Genomic DNA, 20,433 nt, shown 5'->3' on the forward strand with positions numbered 1-20,433 from the left:
TAGAGAAGGACAAGGATAGTCAGGAACTTAGGGTGATGAGAAATATTGTATTTGTTTAAAAACGTAAGAGGAGTCATAAGAGGAAGATGAAATTAGATGGACTTGGAGGAACATACAGGAAGCAAGAAACAAGTCACACAGCATATCAGGAGAGTGAAGAGTTATCAAGAAATGTCCTCATTCAGGAGGATCACTGAGAATCCCAAGGCATCTTATGCATACACAGAAAACAACAGTATAGTGGGGAGAGGACAGGACCACCCGAGGACAAAGGTGGGAGTTTATGCCCCGAGACAGAGTTAGCATGCGAGGTAGAAAATGAATACTGGTGATCACTAAGGGAAAGGACAAGGAGGAAAGTGTGATGAGAAAGGCTGTATGGTGTTATTCTCCAGCGTGTTGATACTAAAGGGGAAGTGCTGTTTGGTCTCAAATCATTTTGATGGGTCAGTCCTTTGGGGGAATTTAGTACATTGGGAGACCCAGACCACATGCAGTTAAATGTGATGTTTAAACTGCCGGCACCGTACTGCAACAATAAAGATCGTAACAACATCTGTTTAACAACTGTTAAACACTAGGACAACCACAGCATTTCAATGACAGAGAGCTGTACAACCGTGACAATGGACTTCAATTCATGGACAGTATCTATACCCCCAATCCCACTGGACATCTTTCAGGATATAACAGAGAGTTGAAAAAGAGAACATTGAATGATGTGTGCTTCAATTTCCAAAGATTTTTGAGATGCCAGCAGCAGAAAGAGGAACAGAAATGTAGGCAGGTTCTGGAAAGTAGTGAAAACAACAGAGTAGTGTCTGACTGTAATTTCCCCAACATTTGCTCAGATTGTCTTATCAGAGAGGCCTCGAGGAGTGGAATTTGTTGGCATCGTGGAAATATTTCCCAGCATTTACAGCCGATACTATGTCAGTTTGTGCAGATTTAGCATGTGATCTAAAACTTTGACAATGTTCTCTGGAAAACACAGGGGCTTATATTGATGATCTGGTTGTAGGGAATGACACGTGGGAAGAGCATATTGCAATGGTAGAAAAACTGTTTGAAAGGTTGTCCAAGGCTAATCTTACTGCGAACCTCGCTAAAAGTGAGTTTGGTCATGCTACAGTTACATATCTGGGTTATGCAGTAGGCCAAGGCCAACTGGCTGCTGTACAGGACAAGGTTCAAGCTATTGCTGAGGTTCCCGTTCCAACTGGCAAGAAAGCTTTGAGAATGTTTTTAGTAATGGTTGAGTATTATCGTAAGTTTTGCAAGAACGTTGCTGACACCATTCTCCCCCTAACGAAATTACTTGGGAAGAGTGAAAGATGTGTATGGAATGATCCTTGCCAAGAGGAATTTGAACATCTGAAAGCCATCCTGTGTTATCATCCTCTGCTCAAAGCACCTGATTTTTCAAAACCATTCTCTATAGCAACAGACACTAGTGACGAAGCTGCTGGGGCAGTATTGTTACAGAAAGGTGTGGATGACATTGAACACCCAGTAGCTTATTCCTCAAAGAAATTTAATGTGCATTAGGAAAATTATTCCACTGTTGAAAAGGAATTGCTAGCACTTATTCTGGCATTTTGAAGACTATGTTTGTCCTGCCCAGAGACCACTTGTGGTTTACACGGATCACAATCCGTTGGTGTTTCGAACTAAGATGAAGGATAGGAATAGAAGGTTAGTAAATTGGACTCTGATATTGCAAGAATATGACCTGACAATGAAACATGTGAAAGGTACTGACAACATTATAGCTGATAATTTATCTAGATGTTAAGTTAGCAATTCTACACGTTTTTGCTCTATTATCTGTTGATTATACATGTTTCAAACTTTATAATTTTCAGTTAAAGTAAAATTTTGCCTGCGTCAGAGAGAGAGAGAGAGAGAGAGAGAGAGAGAGAGTGAAAGTGAGTAAGTGAGTTGTGGAACAAAGACACCTTGTTAAAAAGAGAGAGAGAGAAAGAGAGAGAGAGGCAAGGACTGCTCACAGTTTGTTTATACTTTCTACAAGGACACTAGCAGCATCCATGTTCTTACAGAGAGAGAAGGGAGGAGCTGCTTTATGGACAGTTGGTATTCAGCGTGGTGAGATAAATAGAAGGTCAGCTGTTAGACCTACAGACACATGGTTTTGGACACTGAATGAGCTTTGTTGTGCCCACAGAAAAGTTGGGTTTTGGAGGATTGATCAGGCACATCAATCAGTGGCTCTAGCAGTGCAAAAAGGGTGTGACCGGTGGGGAGTTATTCGTGTGCCACCCTTGCTGGGTTGACAATTCCACCACAGAAGAACGGTCTGAGTTTGTTGTGGTCACAGTCGGTGACTTAGAAAGGATTTTCGAGGACAACAGGAAGATTGACGGCGTCAGCTCACCTGAAGACTCAGACTTCTCCCTCTCTCTCGCTCCATCACTACTCAACTCAATACCACGAACTGAACTGAACTTTACTCTCATCGGAAGACTATCTATTTACCCCTAGACCTGATGAAGCTTGTTTTTCATATATTTCCACATTTACTTATACATATATATATATAAGCACTGCTAACCTGTTTGATTTATCTGCACTTATATTACTGAATTACTTAGTAACTAATATATACCATTAGTTATTTGCAATACTGGATTCCAAAGTGCTTTCCATTTCTGCTGGTTCTTTAACCCGTCATGGGGTACATGACAATAGACATATTTGTATGTGCAGAGTAAGTAATTTCATATATTCCTTTCCATACTAAAATTAAAGGACATAATTTTGTGGTGAAATTTGCTGACATGGATTAACAATTTTTTGACTGACTGGAAACAGACCAAGGGAGTTTCTTCTCTTCTCTGTGGCAGACATTTACTCTTGGGCCAGTGAAGGGATCGGAGTTTTGAAACAGCTGCTCACAATTCACATATCACCTGGCCAAGTTAACTACATTTAGACACTCCAAGTTCACAGATGGCAGGAAGCTGGGAATAGAATTTAAGAACAGATCATTGGGGAGATACTCAGCAATTATGCAATAGGTTAGTTTAGGCATACCTGGAGTACTGTGTTTGTGAAACAAATTTGCATCCCCTGTTCACTCACCTGTCGACCTGTTAACCTCCTGAATCCAGCCCGGCAGAGGTACCGTCGTCATCTCCTAACAATTCACCTTCATTCCATGTCTTTTCATTATCATTTCCCTGGTCAGTGATGCCATCTCTCCCTGACTGGCTTACCTTTGGCAAAAGTATATTCACCGGGAAGCACAGGAAAGACACTCCAGTGGTGGCGCTCATCTCACGCACAATGGACAACAATGGTGTTTCTTAGCGTCAATCACACCAAGCACAGGACTTCTCTGAAGGAATTCCTCACATCTGTCCCTTGGTCTCAAACATCTTCAACTGTATCCTCAATGACTTTTCTTTCACTGCAAGATTTGAAGAGTGATATCACAAACACGAGAAAATCTTGAGATGCTGGAAATCCAATTTAAACACACACAAACTGTTGGAGGAACTCAGCAAGTCAGGCAGCATCTGTGGATCAGACGCCATCTGTGTAAAGTTACTATTGTATATGGAGCAGATCGCTCGGCTGTTTTTTTTAAATGCTAAGTGATGTGTGTTTTCAGCATTGTCAGTTTTGGTTTTCAAGTTCATTGTCTCCAGCATGTTCTTCAATTTTTGACACAATCTGATTGAAACATATAAGATTATTAAGGTATTGGACATGCTGGAGGCAGGAAGCATGTTTCCGCTGATGGGCGAGTCCAGAACCAGAGGCCACAGTTTAAGAATAAGGGGTAGGCTATTTAGAATGGAGTTGCGGAAAAAAAAAATCACCCAGAATGTTGTGGATATGTGGAATGCTCTGCCCCGGAAGGCAGTGGAGGCCATGTCTCTGAATGCTTTCAATAAAGAGATGGATAGAGCTCTTAAAGATAGCGGAATCAAAGGTTGTGGGGATAAGGCAGGAACTGGATACTGATTGATGATCACCCATGATCACAGTGAATGGCAGTGCTGGCTCGAAGGGACGAAGGGCCTACTCCTGCACCTATTGTCTATTGTCTAATCCAAACGGCACCGGCCTGTCACACTTCCCAAACCCCACACACCACCAGCACAGTTTGTGGCTGGACTTGTACTGACCAGGACTTCGTCCCTCTCCTTCCAAAAACATCTAATAATAAAGCCCTGCACTCCGGCCGCTCAAATCTACAACAACACTGAGCCTTGGAATCTCTACTTCATGCTAATCAAGGTTGTTTGTTGTTTAACAGAACTACTGTCACAGCAATTCCTACACGCATTCGTAATGTGAATTCTGTCTGCGGAAAACACCTGTTGATCGTATCTGATCCCGGGGCCTCTATATCCAATAATGCTGAACTAACAGAATTATTTTGTGCCATTCTGATGGCAGTTTTTCAACTGATAAACCTTGTCTCTCCAGGGATTCGGTGTAGCCTGCCGAACGTTCCCACAGTTTCTTAGTCTTCCCGTTCAAATTAAATAAATTCGTAGAATCAAGCAGGGGGCCAAAGTCACGAAGAGCGTCAGTGGAATCGGTCTGACTTTCTGAGAATTTTGCTTATAAACTGCTACACCCTGACACAAGATCTCGGACAGCAGACCCATAGACCATGGAGTAGATCATGAGAATAGAAAGGAACTGCACCAGTTTCCTTCTAAAGACCATTGGGCACTAGATGCCGTCCCTTCTGATCATGGAATATAGAAAGAAACTTCGAACTACAGTACAGGACAAGACGGTTTACCACAATGTCGTGTGGAACCAACTGAAAACTATATCAATAAATCTCCATGAAGTGATCGCTCCGACCCACACAATGTCATTATCCCAGGCTGCAGATTGTGAGCATCCTCCACCCTCTAAGCAAAAAACTTAACCCTCATATCTCCTCTGAATCTACACCCTCTCACTTCCAATGCATGCCCTCTGTTACTGGAGATTTCTATCCTGGGAAAAAGAAACTCCATCTCTGCTTGATCTGCGCCTCACATAATCTTACAAACCTCTATCAGATCTGCCCTCAGCCTCCACCGATCCAAAGAAAATAACCCAACTTTGTCAAGCCTCTCATAATAACCTGTCCCCTAAACCAGGCAGCAACCTGGCAAACCTCTCCTGCACCCTCTACACTACCTCAACATTATTCCTATATTGGGGCGAGCATAACTGTATGTAATGCTTCAGATGCGGCATAACCAGGGTCTTTTTAAATTACCTCGTGACATTTGAATTCAAGGCCTAAAATAATAAGACAAGCAGTCTATAAGCATTGTCAACCAAATGATCAACCTGTGTAGCCACTTTGAAGGAGCTATAAATGTCAGCCCCAAGATCATGCCATAAACTGATTACTGTCTCCTTGCACTTGTCTAACCATTTATTTGGGCTGAACTCCATCTGACGTTTCTCTGCCCATATCTGCAACTGATCGAAATTACCCAGAAGCCGTAGCACAGATCCCTGCAGAATACTGCTGACCACAGACCTCGAGCTCCAGGTAGGCGAGCTTGTTGTCCTTCTTGGATGCGAGGAAGGGGAAGAAACGGCAGTTTGAGGCGTAAATCCGGCAGAGAATGAAGTGTAGGAGAGGTCCATGGCAGACGGTGGAGAGTGAGTCCCGGAGTGGTGGCAGAGAGATGGACAGGGCCCGTAGGTATCTCCGCATGGCAGCGAGCGTGGCGCGGAGAATCCTGCGGGAGCAGCGGAACGAGCAGTGGTCAATGAAACGGAGGTACCTGGGATCCTTGCTGGGCCCGAACTGGGAGGCCTGGAACCGGAGCTGGAATCCCTGCGGTAACAGATGGTGGCGGAGACACGCTCCCAGGAAGGAGCTGCGGCTGTGGTAGCGGGTCTGAGTCAGGATGTGGTCGAAGAGTCGGAGAGAGGCAGAGATCACAGGGGGGAGCAGTGAGAGAGGATCTCACTGAACTCCTGTCGAAGAGAGGATTTAAACTTCTTCACGGTAGGCATACCTTGAAGAGACCTCGCAGCGGAGTAGCAAATCATAAACACAAAATAATCTGCAGATGCTGTTGTCAAAGGAACACTCACAATGCGCTGGAGGAACTCAGCAGGTCAGTCAGCATCAGTTGAAAAGATTAGTCGACGTTTCGGGTCGAAACCCTTTGTCAGGACTGAAGGAAGAACTTTGGGGAGGGTTTGAAGAATACTGGTAGTTGAAAAAAAACAGTAATTTGAAAGACAAAGGGGAGGGGGAGGGGAGGCAGGGAGGTGATTAGCAGGAGAACAATGCGCAGTAGTAGAAGGAGGCGGAACTATGAGGGAGGTGACGCGAAATAGGGATAGAGGATGGGAGAGGGGAGGGAATTTCCGGAAGTTGGAGAATTCTATGTTAATACCAAGGGGCTGGAGACTACCTAGACGGTATATGAGGTTTTGCTCCTCCAACCTGAGTTTAGCCTCATCATGGCAGTAGAGGAGGCCAGGTATTGACATATCTGAATGGGACTGGGAAGCAGAGTTGAAGTGGATGGCTACCGGGAGATCCTGTCTGTTGTGGCGGACGGAGTGGAGGTGCTTGACGAAGCGGTCCCCCAATCTGTGTCGGGTTTCACCGATGTAGAGGAGGCCGCACTGGGAGCACCGGATGCAACAGATGACCCCAACAGATTCAAAAGGGAAGTGTTGCCTCACCTGGAAGGACTGTTTGGGGCCCTGAATGTTGGCAAGAGAGGAGGTGTTGGGACAGGTGTAGCACTTACGCTTACAGGGATAAGTGCCGGGTGGGAGATCCGTGGGGATGGACGTGCAGATAAGTGAGTTGCGGAGGGATCGATCCCTGTGGAAAGCGGAGAGGGGTGGAGAGGTAAAGATGTGCTTAGTGGTTCTTAGTGCTTAGCCTGTTCCTAATATTGTAATGCAGGGGTCAAGACATTTTCCTCCCTGTTACAATCACATGAGAGATGTAAAGGATGAGAAAAGAATAAGCCGTTGAAGGACCTTTGAGAAATAGAATGAGATCATGCGAATGAAAATAGTGTAACACCAGACAACAGATGACTGATGCTGAAGATAAAGGACTTGAATACTGAATTCAGCCGACCCAGTCCTTCACACGCATATTGTAGTGTTTTAGTCACACCAATAGAGGGCATGGATCCCATCAAGTCCAAGTCAGTACTCTGGAGGGAAATCCATTCCCCCTCCAGACAGCTTGCAAGCCATATCCTTCAACTGCCAATGCTATTTCCATTTGAAATCACATCTACTTCCAACAACCTAAAACATCAGATTCCTGGACTTGATCTTGCTGTATCAAAAAGTTCTTCATGAACATCCTTTATTGGTTGCCCAAAACCTCAAATCCATCTCATCTAAGTCAGAAGTAAATTTATTTGCCTTACCTAATGGCTAGATATTAGATTAGATTATGAGGACACTCAGTCCTCGTTCACTGTCATTTAGAAATGCATGCATTAAGAAATGGTACAATGTTCCCCTAGTATGATGTCACCGAAACACAGGACAGACCAAGACTAAAACTGACAAAAAACACATAATTATAACATACAGTTACAACAGTGCAAAAGAATACCGTAATTTGATAAAGAGCAGACCATGGGCATGGTAAAAATAAAAGTCTCAAAGTCCCGATAGCCCCAACATCTCACGCGGACGGTAGAAGGGAGAAACTCTCCCTGCCATGAGCCTCCAGTGCCGCAAACTTGTCGATGCAGCATCCTGGAAACACCCGACCACAGCTGACTCTGAATCTGTCCGAAAACTTGGAGCCCCCGACCAGCCCTCCAACACCAAGCACTGTCTCTGCCGAGTGCTTCGACCCTGCCCCGCCCGCCGAGCAACAGCAAAGCCAAGGACTCGGGGCCTTCCCCTCCGGAGATTTCAGATCACACAGTAGCAGCAGCAGCGAAACAGGTATTTCAGAAGTTTCACCAGATGTTCCTCCGTGTTCTCATGTCTGCCTCCATCAAATCAGAATTGTGCACGGCACCCTACTTGATAGATAACAGATATTCATCACGGAGTGGCTGCTGTGCATTGCGTCGCATCGCCATTTTCTCCTCTCCAATTTAACATCAATATATCAAATGGAGCCTGGACAATGATACAATGTCTGCCTTAGGATTTGAGTGCAAGATTGCTCACTTCCACTCTGGCTCCTCTATCCCGATTTCACATCACCTCCCTCATAGTTCTGCCTCCTTCTACTACTGTGCATTGTTCTCCTGCCAATCACCTCCCTGCTTCCGTCCCCCACACCTTTGTCTTTCAAATTACTGTTTTGTTCAACTGCCAGCATTCTTCAAACACTCCCCAAAGTACTTCCTTCAGTCCTGACGAAGGGCTTCGACCCGAAACGTCGACTGGACTTTTCAACTGATGCTGACTGACCTGCTGCGTTCCTCCAGCACATTGTGAGTCTTCCTAAGAGTACTGTCTGTGGTCCTATCCACCTGGGGGCAAACCCTGGCCTTTCTGGCAGCACCCTCACCATAACTTGGTCGCCAGGCTGTGGAAAAACCATCCCCTCTCCCTCTGGCTCCTTTTGATCAGCCATTCACTGTTGTTGTTTTGCTCGGTCCTTTAATACTTCAAATTGGTTGCAAAGGTCTTTCATGTATTGGGTCATTCTATCCCTGAATGTCCCAGGCTCCCCGCAACCCATAATTACCCCATAAGGGAGTCGCATTGCTCACCCCATCAATAATTCGTAGGGGCTGAGACCCAAATTGCAGTTCGGGGTTGCGTGCAATCTCATCAAGATTCCTGGTAATACATCAACCTACGTCTTTCCTGTCTCAGCTATAGCTTTGGCTAACGCATTCTTGATTGTTCGGTTCATCCTTTCTACCATCTCTGAACTCTGGGGGTGGTAGAGTATGTGGAACCGTTGTCGAATCCCTAGTAGTTGGCACATTTCCTTCATCACTTTCCCTGTGAAATGTGCTCCCTGATCTGAATCCACCTGAACTGGGGTTCCCCAGCTTGGGAGGATTTCCTGAACTAGGATCCATGCAGCAGTGCGGGCGGTGCAGTCACTTGTTGGGAAAGCCTCTACCCACCGAGTGACGTGATCCATAATTACCAGACAGTAGCTTTTCCCCCGGCTTTTTAGCAGGGGCCCTGTGAAGTCTATCTGGATGGTTTTCCAGGGTCCCCTCGGCTGAGGCTGATTTGCCAGCTGTAGCTTTCTGCCCTTACCAGGGTTATGCTGGGCACAAATGATACAACGGCGGCAGAATTTCTCAACATCCCCACCCATCCCTGGCCACCACCAGTCCTGCTGGAGGGTTGTGATCATGCTCTGCCTTCCCTCATGCATCACCCCATGTAAAACTTTAGTAGTATCTGTCTAATACAGGGTGGGTCCATCGCGACTATTTCCTCCCTGTGTGTCCAGCACCCATCTGATCCCTCCTTTGCTCCTTTTAATCTCTATTTTTCCTTCTCTTCTGCCTCTACCTCTTCATATAATTTTACTAAGCTAGCTTCTGTCGTTTCCTCCTGCACACTTGCAATTTCAGTTGCCTCTTGCCCCCCTGCTGCCTTGTTCGCAGCAATGTCTGCCCTCAGAGGAACTGGGAAAACTTTATATTCTGGAGTGGCCGCAGTCTCTCTGAGTATCCCTGGTGTTTTTGTTCCTTCGCTATACCCTGAGCAGCAGTCAGTGTGTCATTTTGTATAGGGTCCTGCTTAGGGGGTTTATACAGACCCTCCTCTATTTTAACTGGGTTTATCTTCACCTGCCCACAATCTTGCTTGTCTCTAGCCCACACTGCTGGGAACTGTTGACAAGGTAACCCATAGACACCATCCTGGCTCCAGTCTCTAATGATCAGGGCAGCTGCGCCTATGCTAGCCAGGCCGTGTATTCTGTTGGTTGTGCGCATTCACTGCCCCTGACTCGTCCACATTATTTCTCCCTTTCTCGATCTACAAAAGCTCCCGCTTCCCTTAGGATGTCTATTCCAAGGATCGTGCCCTCATTATTTGGACATACCCAGAAATACACTGGAAGCTGCACTCCCCCGATTTCTAGTACCTGCAATTCGCTTCTTTCTGCTTTTACTGTTTTCCCTCCTACATCCCTGATATAACTGGCCTGTCCGGTTGTTGGTAAGGGTAAGTTTGTTATCGATACCGTGCCCGTGTCCACTAACATATTGCATTGCCGTCCCCCTAACAATGCTGTTGTGTACACCCGCGGGTCACCAGCGCTGGCAGGGCAGCCCGCTGCCACATCTTTTTCTGTCCTAAGAGGCACCGTTACTAGTTCTTTTATCTGATCGACAGTCAGACCGGTTGCTGATGGGGTGAGTGACTGGGTGTCTGCTGTGACCGTCGCCTGGGTTTTCCCCCTCCCTTTTGGACACCGGCTCCAGCCATGCCCCGACAGGGCACAGCTGTAGCATATCAACTCCTTCACTGCCTTATACTTGGTCCAGCAGTCCTTTGCTGGGTGCCCTGGCTGCCGGCAAGCAAAACAAGCCCTCCGGGACATCACAGCAGCTGCATCCACTATACCCACTTTACGATTTCTCTTGCCTTTTCTATGGTCTATCTCACTGGCCCACAAAATTATCTCAGAGTAGTTGGACCCTACCGTTATGCCTAAATCTAAAACTTCCTGGTGGGCTGAGCTCAGGCCTTGCTTCAGCATTTTTAGGAAGACTGGGTCGTCCCTCCCTGGGTTATCCAACCCTGAATACTCCTCGTACACTCGGTATTTACGTTCTGCATAATCCATGGCTGTCTCGTCAGCCCTCTGGGTCACTGCCATTATCGTTCCCCAGCTACTCTCACCTCCCCCCAGCCACTGCCTCACTTCCCCTTTAAAAGAGCGATATCTTTCTTCATCACTGGCGCTCCCGGTAGTTGTCCATGTACCATCCTGCACCCTCTGGGCCATACTGTCCCACGTATTCCTCGGGCACTTGGCTTTCACTAACACATGTACATCTTTAGGGTGCATCTGGTGAATTTCAACCATTTCCTCGAGTTTGCGCCAGAACTCTGAATTCCCACAGGCGACTTTAAGTGAGGGCAACTTGGACAAAATGCTCTGTTTCTCACCGGGGGTAAAGGGCTTATGAATAGTCGTAATCAAGGTCAAGGGCTGGCTCGGATCATCAGAGTTCTCAACCTGATGTTGCCTGACTTCAATAGGTGCCCGGTTGATCTCTCTGGGTAAAACCTCTCCCTGAGATATCTCCATACTAATTCCCACACTACACAAAATATAAAACCGCAGAGTATGTATTCCACAATCTGCCAATTTTGAGTACCCAAACTCATGATGCCTGCTGTATTCCCTCGCATCACACTTGCAAACGCATACACTAAAATGCAGCTCTCCGAACGAGTATACACGCCCCCACTCCGGCGTCTCGAACCGTACCGTTGGTTACCACCTTTCGCAACTGGTGGTTCAAGTCTCACCAAGTTAACATGCAAAGGTTCCTCACTTATATAAACACACATGCACACGCACACACTACTTTAATATCTACCAGTTCAGCTCTCCACGTTCGTCATACCTCGTGTTCCCGTGTGTCCGCCGACCGAACAGATCCAAGTGTGAGTGTTATTTTAGAAAAATACTCACCAACTTAGACTGCTAGGATCGCTGACCACACGACAGGTCACAAAGTATCCCACTCCTGACACCAAATGTTGTATCGTGGGTGAAATCACCGGACAGGCAGAGCCACTTGTAGATACAAAGCAGCTTCTTTATTCAACACAACAAGGTACAGCAGGCATCTTACGGACGGAGATGCTTTCTGTAGAAAGGTCTGCTAGCCCAATGTGGGCTCGATGTTTATATACTTCATACTTTATTGTCGCTAAACAATTGGTACTAGAACGTACAATCATCACAGCGATATTTGTTTCTGCACTTCACACTCCCTGGATTACAAATATTGAAAATTAAAAATAGTTAAAATTTGTAAATATTAAAAATTTAAATTATAAAACATAAATAGAAAGTAGAAAATGGGAAGTAAGGTAGTGCAAAAAAACCGAGAGGCAGGTCCAGATATGTGGAGGGTACGGCCCAGATCCGGGTCAGGATCCGTTCAGCAGTTTTATCACAGTTGGAAAGAAGCTGTTCCCAAATCTGGCCGTACGAGTCTTCAAGCTCCTGAGCCTTCTCCCGGAGGGAAGAGGGACGAAAAGTGTGTTGGCTGGGTGGGTCGTGTCCTTGATTAACCTGGCAGCACGGCTCCAACAGCGTGCGGTGTAAAGTGAGTCCACGGACGGAAGATTGGTTTGTGTGATGTGCTGCGCCGTGTTCACGATCTTCTGCAGCTTCTTTCGGTCTTGGACAGGACAACTTCCATACCAGGTTGTGATGCACCCTGGAAGAATGCTTTCTACGGTGCATCTATAAAAATTCGTGAGGCTTTTAGGAGACAGGCCAAATTTCTTTAGTTTTCTCAGGAAGTAAAGGCGCTGGTGGGCTTTCTTGGCAGTGAACTCTGCTTGGTTGGACCAAGTCAGGTCATTTGTGATACTGACCCCGAGGAACTTAAAGCTTAAATATGCTAAACACAAAGGCAATCGCTACTTGAAAAGTTGCAGACAATGCATAGGCAATGCTTCCTTTTGAAGCTACATACAAAATATCACACCATCCTTTCCTTCTGACGCCAACATATCTGGGTTGGTATCCACAGCCTTTAGGATTTACTTGGCATTTTGCGTGCTTACACAGAAGACAATTAATATTTATAATGCATAGATAATACTGTCTTTGAAACCACAGCATTAGGTCAAACTATGGCGCCAGAAGCATCTGGTATTTACACCTTTTAGGAAGCTCATTGTGGTGGACTCAATCCACAGTCCTTTGTCAAACAGTTAAGATAGAAATCTGATGGCCAAAGTCATTTAAGTGTAAACATATCATCTACCCAAAAAAAACTCACTCCAACAGCATGAATACTTTTTATCGGCACTTTACATGTAGGGACAGTGATGGTGAAAGGGGGAGGGAAAGAAGACATGGGGAGGAGTGGTCTCAAGATCCTCAGGTGTTCCTCCCGATGGGATAAAGCACAAAGAGGGGAAATATAAAAGAGAGATGAGAATGGAACTGTGATTGTCATGAGAGATTTAATCAGAAGCAGATTAGGGTAGCGCTGCATTGAGTACCTTTGCTCTGTGAGCTGCAGCAACCATGATCTGCTGGTGACAACCCATTCCAATTGAGCTTCCCATTCACATGCCGACATATCGGTCCCTTACAGCTGTCTTAACCAGTGGTGGGGTAGTAATGGGACAAGCTCCCACTTCCCATCAAATGCAGACAATGGTGTGCATCTCAAATTGCCTCTGTCAATCAAGTCCAGCTCCTGGCTTTTACATATGGCTTCGCTACGACACCCGATGAACTGTTTCCAGTGACAGGGGAAGGTGCAAATGGGTTTACTGGCGTCATATAACCAACCGCTGTGGGCAGATGAGGCTCCTCAGCCATACTTGGCAGCTCAAGTGGAAGAAAAATTCTGATCTCAGACCTCCACTGGCCTGTGGCTAGACCCATTCATGGGAAGACTTCGGGAGTAAACCCTGAGGAACAATCCGGAGCTGGATTCCCTGTCGGTCCTGTGTTCAATGCAGACTGGCAATCCTGCAACATCGCTGGTGCCTGACTGCATTGGTCTCTGCCGTTGCTTTGCATTCATCAGCTGTGTGGAGAGCAGGGGCCCCTGCATGGGCAACTGCTTGCTTTACATATCGTACTTCCCTGACTTACATATCGACTTCAACACTGGGGTGCAATATCCATGGTCGACCCCGACCAGCGGAGGGCCATCACTAACATGTCTGTACACGGCCTCCTCTCCCGCTACAGTGAGGCCGAGTACAGGTTGGATGAGCAACGCCTCATATTCTGACAGTGTAGTCTCCAATCTCGATGGCATGAACATTGATTTCTCTAAATTCAAGAATAACTACCTCCTGTTTCCACAACCCACCCCCACTTTTCTTCTGACTTTTCACCCATTCTGATGGCCAATTAACCCCTTCACCTCTCCTCACGCACCCTGACTTGCTCATCATCTCTCTCTGGTTCTCCACCTCCTCCGTGTCATCCCATGGTCCAACATTCTCTCCTATTAGATTTCTTTCTCTTCATCTCTTTGCCTTTTCTGCCTGTCACCCAGCTCCTCACATCATCACCCCTCCACAAACCACACGTTCCCCACCCCTCACCTGTCCTCTTCCCCCTCTCCCACCACCTTATTCTGGCTTTTGTCCCTTTCTTTCTAATCCTGATGAAGGTTCTCAGCCCGAAATGTCGACTGTTTGCTGAGTTCCTCCAGCATTTTCTGTGTGTTTGCTTCAGTCTGTGTATTGATTAAACTAATCAAACTGGTACAGTGGAAGAGGAATTTGTGGAATGGTCAGAGACAGTTTCTTACAGCAGTATCTCACCCATGAACGGGCCATTTCAGATGTAATCTGTGTACTGAGGTGGGATTACAGAGAGATCTTGTGATGAAGGATCCCTGAAGAAGTGATCACAATGTGGGAGATCTCCAGATCACAGATTGAGGGTGAACACCAGGTCAGAACCAGTGTCCTCAACCTAAATAAAGCCAATTACAGAGATGTGACAGTGGAGTTGTCTGGGACAGATGGGGTAAATAGGCTCAGGGACAGGTCAGTAATGAGCAGTGGCAGATGCCTAAGGAGACTGTTCGTAACACTCAGCAGACGTTGATCTCGATTAGATAGAGGGATCACAGAGAGTAAAGAACATTCTGTGGTCAAAGGAGGCAGACAAGAGGATCAGGATTTTTCCAGGAACCAGTGATGAGACTAAATCTAAAACTAACAAGGAAAAAGCAGAGAGATTAACTCCAATAATTTGCATTAGTGTTCACAGTGGGGGCACAGCAAACATCCCATAGATATCTCATGGTGACATTTCAACATTGTGCCATAATGTGTAACAATCACCATCACGAGGGAAAAAAATAATGGGACTAAAAGCAAACATTACTTGGTCCCAAAGACCTGCACTGGAGGCTTTCACAGGAAGTCTGGAGAGAAAGTAGAGACATTGAAGTCTGTCAAAACTCACTGTTAAGAAAGGTCCCAGTGGAGTTGAAAGCCATTGTTGAAAAAGGGTGGAGGATGAAAAGCAGGTAACTGTAGTCCAGTTAACTTCACTTCAGGTACTGGAGTCTGTAATCTATAAAGAAATAATGTAATTTAGAAAAGTTTAATGTCATTGAAATAAGTCACCAGGGTTCACAGTCAAATTCACACAGCAGAGAAACGAGCCCTTCAGCTCAAATGGTCCACGCTGACCAAAGTTCCCATCTGAGCTCGTGGTCTGTAACCCCCTCACCACCACATTATGATCAAGGTTATCCTCCTCTTTGTCCCATTTCCTTCCATTTGGCCCATAACCTTCAAAACCTTTCCTTTCCATCTACCTGCCCAAGTGCATTTTTAATGTACCTGACTCAACCACTCCCCATAGCAGCTCATTCCATTTACTGACCAGTCTGTGTGTGGAAAAGTTGCCCTTCAGGTCCTTATTAAATCTCATCTTAAACCAATGCCCTTCAGTTCTTGATTCCCCAACACTGGCAAAAAGACTGTTCTCTTTGACCCAAACCTGGTCCTTCATGAAATTATACGCCTCTGCAATATCAGCACTCATTCTCCAACATTCCAGGGAAAATTGTCTAAAATCCTTTCCACAAATCTCTTCTGCACTCTTTCCAGCTTAATGCTGTCTGTCATTCAGCAGGGTTACCAAAACAGATCATTCTGGTCGCCAGTGAATCTCCTAAGCTCCAGGGTGGACAAGGTCAATTGTGTAATAAGGACACACTTCAGTAAAAACACTGACACTGTATACCAAGCACACTGAGCTGCCAGAGCACAGCACCGGCCAGTGAGGACACAGACCAGGACAACACCCGGCTCTCTACTACAAAGTTCAAAGCTGAAAGTAAATGTATTATCAAAATACATTTCTGTCACCGTATACAACGCTGAGATTAGTTTTCTTGTGGGCATACTACCAGTTTGTTAGAGCGGTAGGGGAGGATGAAACTAATTTGGCGGGGGTGGGTTGTAGGAACCAGAGTGGAGGCACTCAGGATAGGAAGGAAGGTAAAAAAGCAAAGATAGCATGCAATTACACTGTCAGATGATAGGACATCACTGCAGCCAGCAGGGTGAGTATCAGTGCATGAGGGATGCAGAATCAAAGGGTAGCGATACTGTACTCAGAGTGTTATATCTCTATCCATAGAGTATAAGAAATAAGGTGGATGATCTTATTGCCCTATTACAGATTGTCAGATATGATGTCATGGCCATCGCTGAGTCGTGGCAGAAGGATGCTGGCAGTTGGGAGCTAAATGTCCAAGGTTACATGTTGTATCAGAGAAATAGGAAGGCAGGCAGAGGGGGTGGCATCAATTCAGTAGAAAGATGTGATAGAGGATCAGAAGATGCTGAATCATTCTGCGTTGAGTTAAGAAACTGCAAGGGTAAAAGGACCCTGACGGCAGTTATATACAGGCCTGCAAACAGTAGCCTGGATATGGACCACAGATTACAACAGGAAATAGCAAAGACGTGCCAAAGGACAACGTTATGATAGTCATGGGAGATTTCAACATGCAGATAGATTGCGAAATTCATGTTTGAAATAGATCTCAGTGGAGTGAGTTTGTTGAATACCTACAAGATGGCTTTTTAGAACAGGGATGAGCTACATTAGATTGGGTGTTATATAATGAAACCAGGGTAATTAGGGAGCTTAAGGTAAAAGAATCCTTAGGAAACAGTGATGACAATATGATTGTGTTCAGCTTGAAATCTGATAGATAGAAAGAAAGTAAAGTCTGACGTATCAGTATTTCAGTGAAGTAAAGGATATTACAGTGGTACAAGAGAGGAGGTGGCCAAAGTAAATTGGAAGCAGATGCTGGCAGGGATCAAGCAGAGAAGCAATGGTGTGAGTTTGTGGGAAAAATGAGGAAGATGCAGGATAGATGTATTCCAAAAAATGAAGAAACACTCAAATGGCAAAATGGGGCTGATGAGGGAAGTCACAGCTAATGTAAAAGCAAAAGAAAGTGCATCCAACAATACAAGAATTAGTGGTAAGACAGAGGATTGGGAAGCTTTTAAAAGCCGACAGAAAGAATAACAGGAGGGAAAAGACGAAATGTGAAAACAAATAGCAAACAATATCAAAGTGCATAGTAATAGTTTTTTCAAGTATGTGAAAAATAAAAGAGAGATGAGAGTGGATATAGGACCACTGGAATACGAGGGTGGAGAAATAATAAAGGGGGACAAGGAGATGGCAAATGAACTAAATGGGTATTTTGCATGAGTCTTTACACAAGACATTAGCAGTGTACCAGATATTGAAGGGTGTGAGGGAAGAGAAATGAATGCAGTTATTATTACAAGTGAGAAGGTGCTCAAAAAGCTGAAGGACGTGAGGGTACATGTCACCCGGACTAGATGTACTGCACCCAACGGTTCTGAAAGAGATAGCAATAGAGATTGTGAGGGCATTAGTAATTATCTTTCAAAATCATTGGACTCTAGCATGGTGCCATATGACTGGAAAACTGCAAATGTCACCCCACTTTTTAAGACTCCAGGAAAGCAACAGAAAGGAAATTATAGACCAGTTAGCCTGAACTCAGTGGTTGGGAAGTTGTTGGAGTCAATTTTTAAGGGAGGAGTTATGGAGTACTTGGAGACACAGAACAAGATAGGACAAATACTCAACCACGAGGAACTCTGCAGATGCTGGAATTCAAGCAACACACATCAAAGTTGCTGGTGAACGCAGCAGGCCAGGCTGCCCCTCTAGGAGGAGGTACCGTCGACGTTTCAGGCCGAAACCCTTCGTCAGGACTAACTGAAGGAAGAGCTGGTCAGAGATTTGAAAGTGGGAGGGGGAGGGGGAGATCCAAAATGATAGGAGAAGACAGGAGGGAGAGGGATGGAGCCAAGAGCTGGACAGGTGATTGGCAAAAGGGATATGAGAGAATCATGGGACAGGAGGCCCAGGGAGAAGGAAAAGGGGGAGGAGGGGAAACACAAAGGATGGGCAAGGGTTATAGTCAGAGGAACAGAGGGAGAAAAGGGAGAGTGAGAGAAAGAATGTGTGTACATAAATAACGGATGGAGTACGAGGGGGAGGTGGGGCATTAGCGGAAGATAGAGAAGTCAATGTTCATGCCAGCAGGTTGGAGGCTACCCAGACGGAATACAAGGTGTTGTTCCTCCAACCTGAGTGTGGCTTCATCTTTACAGTAGAGGAGGCCGTGGATAGACATATCAGAATGGGAATGGGACGTATGTGGCCATTGGGCGATCCTGCTTTCTCTGGCGGACAGAGCGTAGGTGTTCAGCAAAACGATCTCCCAGTCTGCGTCGGGTCTCGCCAATACATAGAAGGCCACATCGGGAGCACCGGACGCAATACATCACCCCAGCCGACTCACAGGTGAAGTGTCGCCTCACCCGGAAGGACAGTCTGGGGCCATCAGTGGTGGTAAGGGAGGAAGTGTAAGGACATGTGTTGCATTTGTTCCGCTTACAAGGATAAGTGCCAGGAGGGAGATCAGTGGGGAGGAATGGGGGGGGACGAACGGACAAGGGAGTCACGTCCGGAGCGATCCCTGCAGAAAGCAGGTGGGTGGGGAGGGAAAGATGTGCTTAGTGGTGGGATCCCATTGGAGGTGGCAGAAGTTATGGAGAATAATATGTTGGACACGGAGGCTGGTGGGGTGGTAGGTAAGGACCAGGGGAACCCTATTCCTAGTGGAGTGGCGGGAGAATGGAGTGAGAGCAGATATGCGTGAAATGGGGGAGGAACGGAAGCCCCTTTGTTTAAAAAAGGAGGATATCTCCCTCGTCCTGGAATGAAAAGCCTCATCCTGAAAGCAGATGCGGTGGAGACGGAGGAATTACGGGAAGGGGATGGCATTTTTGCAAGAGACAGCGTGAGAGGAGGAATAGTCCAGATAGCTGTGAGAGTCAGTAGGCTTATAGTAGACATCAGTAGATAAGCTGTCTCCAGAGATAGAGACAGAAAGATCTAGAAAGGGAAGGGAGGTGCCGGAAGTGGACCAGGTAAACTTGAGGGGAGGGTGAAAGTTGGAGGCAAAGTTAATAACCACATGGGTCTGAGCTATGCCTGCCTTTTTGTTGGCTTTGTGGAACAATCTATGTTGCGAAAGTGGTGGACAGATGCCAGAATAGATTGGGAACATAGATTGTTAATGGTCACATACTGAACCAAACCCCTCAAAAGGTGACTAAAATGCTCCCATCCCCTGTGCATCCTTTTTATCTGGGAATTTGGGGAGGTACTCTGAGTAACATGAAGAGAGATGTCCTACAGCTTGGTCACAGCGGGGGGGGGGGGGGGGTGCAAATATCTTCTCAGAGGATAAGGGGTTCAGTGGAACAAGCTCACAGCTGAGAATGAAGGTGACAAACCCCACTGCAGTGGAGGACTGCTGTGGTCAGGCTTTCATATTCCTCTGGGCCTTGCTCACTGAAGCCCCTGTGCATGTGCCTCTAATATTGTTACACAGTTCCCTGTATGTGGCATCACAGGTAGACAGGGTTGTGTGTTCTACTTGCCTTGTCAGCCAAAGAACTGCCTCTCATTAGAGTTGGACAAAACTGTTTAAAGACAGATTTAAAGGGGATCTGAGGGATAAATATTTCACACAGAGAATAGCTGGCATCCAGAATTAACTCCCAAAATAGAGTCACAGGTTTATACAGAAATGAAACAGTCCCTTCGGTACAACTCATCCACGCCGACCAAGTTGTCGACCTGAACTCGGCCCATCTGCCTGCATTAGGCCCGAATCCCTCTCAATCTTTCCTATCCATGTGACTGTGGAAATATGTTTTAAATATTGTACCTGAGGCAGAGAGCCGGTGCAGTGAGGCGCTGACAGACACTCACTGTTCCGCGGGCAGGAAGAGGAGAGGCGGATCCCACAGCGGAGCCGAAACCCCAACAAGTGGAGACCGGCTCCACCATCTCGGACTTCCCGCACTGGACCGTTTCCAAGGAAACGACGGCGGTGACGGTGGGACCCCTGTGACGTCACCGCGTGTTGGTCACGTGACGGGGCAGCGGGAGCTGTCAATCAGTGGAGCCGCCAGAAAACTTCGGAGTATCGTAAATAGAATCGGTCTGGGGAGGGTGGGGGTGGATTTCCAGGAACGGTGACTCTCCCACCCCACCTCCGGGAAGTGACTGTGTTATAAACTGTAATATTCACATTGCAATCTGACTCTTCGGTCCTAGAAATATTTAATGTTTGTATTTTGTATATTTTTGTGTGGATAGTCCTTTTAATTTTGGATAAAAAACGTTGGAAC

At 46.2% G+C, this 20,433-nt stretch overlaps 1 protein-coding gene across 2 annotated transcripts in view; it reads right to left on the reverse strand.

The window, feature by feature from the left end:
• Positions 1-20,106, reverse strand: part of LOC140188999 (uncharacterized) — a 43,508-nt gene extending 23,402 nt beyond the window's left edge. Inside the window, exons 1-3 of one of the 2 annotated variants that reach the window (XM_072245663.1) lie at positions 19,968-20,106; positions 15,119-15,229; positions 3,237-3,430 (exon numbers count right to left, since the gene is read on the reverse strand). The gene's annotated coding sequence lies outside the window, so the exon portion shown is untranslated. The remainder of the gene's footprint in view (positions 1-3,236; positions 3,431-15,118; positions 15,230-19,967) is intronic. The other variant, XM_072245664.1, reaches the window with a different exon arrangement.
• Between the last annotated feature and the right edge of the window lie 327 nt (positions 20,107-20,433).

Source organism: Mobula birostris, chromosome 28 (assembly GCF_030028105.1).
Source record: "Mobula birostris isolate sMobBir1 chromosome 28, sMobBir1.hap1, whole genome shotgun sequence".
In the NCBI taxonomy this organism is placed as follows: domain Eukaryota; kingdom Metazoa; phylum Chordata; class Chondrichthyes; order Myliobatiformes; family Myliobatidae; genus Mobula; species Mobula birostris.